We start from the raw sequence: 3,883 nt of genomic DNA on the forward strand, positions 1-3,883 counted from the left end.
TAATGGTGTACCAAGTTTGGATTAGGTCGGGTCGGATTGTAGGATAGTAAACTCAAAATCGATCCACAAATCAAAGAGGTTAGGTTGAGTCGGATTCGGTAAGGATTTAGTAAACCCATACTTGACTTGAAAAATAGAACAGATACAATTTTAAAACCAAACTCGGCCCACAAGTCCTTTAAATAGTATCGGATTGGATTTAAGTAGGACGGATTGGGTCACAGGATAACCCAACCCATGTGCAGCCTTGGGCATAATAGAGCGGATAGTCAGCCACTTCAGAGAATGTACTATGAGAATCCCATGACCGAACTCGAAAGAAGCTTTTACTATGAGAACATACATGTCCACAACCAAATAAATGCCTTTTTATCAAATTGTCATGCATACAAATAGCTCCAAATCCATTTTGACTCCAGGATTAAAAGTCTAACGCTGCGCAAGGGACAGACTAGACATTCCTAAGTTTGGTGCAGGGAATGCTTTGTAAAGTGGAAGTCATCAAATGATCCGGCCGGGTGTCAAGTTTCCAAAGTTCAATCATAAGGTTTGCAACATATATGAAACTATATTTTTCCATTAATCCTAAAGCACTAACCATCGATATTGCTTAAACATCTTTGGATATAACAATGTGATCTTTTAAGCTTTGGCAGTCTTCCACCTCATGTCTTACTGTGAGAAGGCTTCATTTTGGATACTTGGGTTCCTAAGTTAGGCATGTGGCTTATATGGGGTCCCTGACTGCATTAGCTTCTATGATGGATTAGCAAATGAAAACATATTGCCTAATTTTCTTCTTTTTCTTTTCAGGCTATTTTTCTTTCTCTTACTGAATAGACCCAATGTTCAGTCCTTAAGGCTTGGCGAACTGGGAATGGCTTGTGTTTACCTTTATCCATTACCATGGAGGTCAAATGTGGGTTTATAGTTATTATTGATGCCTTTTCTGCATTAATTCGAGTTCAATAAACTGTCTTTATGTCGGACATTATGCTTATTCTAGGGATGAGTCTAAATAGTTGCCGTATTTTTATGACCGTAAAACTCTGTTTTCGTATCTATTTATGATATACATGTTAAATTGGACCATGAGCCCATTCCCAGTTGATTTGAAGTTTCTTTTTGATATGTTAAAACTTCAATGACGTGTCAAGCTTTCAACATTCTTACACATGATTATCATATACCTTGTTTTTAGTTCATTCATTTCTTTTGGATGTTTTTATTTTTGTCGAAATAAATAGTTAATATTGCTCTAAGGTTACGCCCTTATGCATGTACAAGAAAAAGATATCTTTGAATATTGCTTTAGTAGTTTCTTTTCAAGAATTTTCTCCTGTTCAATATGTTACTCTATCAATATTAGGTCTATGTCCATTCATCATGGCAATGCAACAAGCTCAAGGCCTTGTCCGGTGCTCTATTATGATAATTTTTTTGTTGTTAAAGAATATGTTGATGATTAATTTTATTCCATAATCAAGAAACTTATTCACGCCCTTGTTTAATCTGGAAGGATGGTTACCCCATTTTACATGACATCTGCTGTATTGTAATACATATTGGATGCCAATATGCATTGCATTCGGCCTGGTACATGTCCAATAATTTGATGATTCAAGTTCGGTTCACTCATATCACCCATAAATTTGGCTTTGACTCACTCTTTTGGCAATCGGGTCAAGCTAGGGCTAGCCTTATAGCCTTAGCTTGTTCGAGCTCGGCCCAATTTAGCTCAAAATATAAATATATAAATACTATATGTATATTATATCAACTTGATTAATGTTGTTTATATAATTGTGAGGACCCATGCAAGCATGTGTTCAGTTTCACATTTGTTGTTTGCCAAGTAGATATTGGGTATATATACAGAATTAAGGAATCCAAATAATACCTTCCGACTATTTTTTTTGAGTGAGGTTCTGGATTGTTATAAATAATATTAGAGCAGACCTGGCTCATAACCTATGTAGACTAGGGGACACTATAACATGGATTCATTGGGGCTGACCATGGGCCGATCGTGGTGCTTGTAATTAAATTTGAATATATTTGAACCCTTTGTCTGACGAGGATGTGGGGGCTTAAACGGAGAGAGTATTTGAGAACCCGTGCAGGCGTGTGTTTAGTCCTACATCGATTATTTGCTGGGTAGATCTGGGTACTTATACAAGATCAAAATACCCAAATAATACTTTTCGGCCAGCCTTTCTGAATAAAGTCCTGGGTTGTTGCAATAATTGAGGTCATCAGTCTCAACTATGTATAGAGTCTTGAAAGACTTAAAATTTTTTGCAAAATATTTTCAACAAGTTGTTCATTAATACCTTGAGTATGGTTTAATTAAATAAGTTGGCTTGAGCTCAACTTTATTATAACTTGATCATGATTGGGTCAGATCCATGTGCTTATCATTCTCTGTAATTAGTTTCTTTTGCAATGAGTGAAAATTACAAAAAGCAGGTTATACAGGAGCGTACAAGTGAAAGTGCCTCATCATCAAAGAATGAGGCTATTACAAACTAATATAATAATGATAGTCTCAACCTTGTTAACTACAAAAAAAAGATGTTCATGAATGCAAGACTTTTTTTTTGTGTAGAACAAAATGACATCTATGCTAATCCTTTTTACTCAGCAGTAATATCTCTTGAATTTGCTAGAGTGCATTTACTACTATTTTTTCTAAACATACTACTAGAAAAGCATGCATGGGCCAAAATGAGGAATACAGTTTTGATAATGGCATATGACAAAATTCAATAGCTGCAAAGGACTCGTCATGAATCCATCTTCTTCTGTATAGCAAAATTATACTTTATTTTGTCTTCATTAGTCTGAAGTTTCTTCTTAGGAAAATAGTGTCATATTTAATGTAACCAACCTAAGCCCTAATGTAAAATTTATACCATTCGATAGTACCCAAAAGATAGTCTCTTCTATTCCTCTCGCCCTCAAACATGAGAAGAGATTAAAGAAATAGAGAGTTAAAGACCCTCCAGCACCTCCATTGGCCCTATTGGTATACCTGGTTCGGGTCAGGTCAGGTTGTAGGGTAGAAAACCGAAAATTGTCCCATAAATTAAATAGGATAGGTCGAGTCAGGTTCGGTCAAAATTTAGTAAATCCAGACCTGACCTGAAAAATGTAATAGGTCCAATTTTAAAATCCAATATAGTCTAGGTCCTTTAAAGAGTATCGGATTGGATCTAAACAGATCGGATTGGGTCACGAGTCAACATGACCCATGTGCAGCCTTACGTATAATAGAGCGGATAGTCAGCCACGTCAGAGAATGCTCTATGAAAATCCCATAACCAAACTGGAAAGAAGCTTTTACTATGAGAACAGACACGTCCACAACAAAAGAAATGCCTTTTACTATGATGTCATGCAGCCATTTTGACTTCAGGAATAAAAGTCTAACGTTGCAAAAGCGCTAGCCTAGACATTCCTAAGTTTGGTGCAGGGACTGCTTGTAAAGTGGAAATCAGCAAATGATCCAGCCGGGTGTCAAGTTTCCAAAGTTCAATCATATGGTTTGCAACATATATGAAACTATATCCACTTATATATGACATTCATTCACACATGCGAACATACATACGTGCGAACATCCATACATACGTGCGAACATACATACATACATACATGTATCCTAAAGGAAATTGGGCATTTAGCTCGGTGCAGTTTGGGGGTGATGAGTCAAACTAAGCGGGTGCGAACAAAAGATCCGAGCCCGATTGCAGTTTGGCTCGTCACCCCGCACACCAGAGCCCGTATATATATCTCTCTCTCTTCCGTTGGGTCTTCTTCGTCCCCAGTTCTTCGCCGTCCAAATCAAGAAACCAAGAATCAGAGACCGATTACAGACCTC

This window comes from Phoenix dactylifera, chromosome 12 (assembly GCF_051530095.1).
Source record: "Phoenix dactylifera cultivar Ajwa chromosome 12, Ajwa_hap1_PhDact_Kaust_v1.1, whole genome shotgun sequence".
Classification (NCBI taxonomy): Eukaryota; Viridiplantae; Streptophyta; class Magnoliopsida; order Arecales; family Arecaceae; genus Phoenix; species Phoenix dactylifera.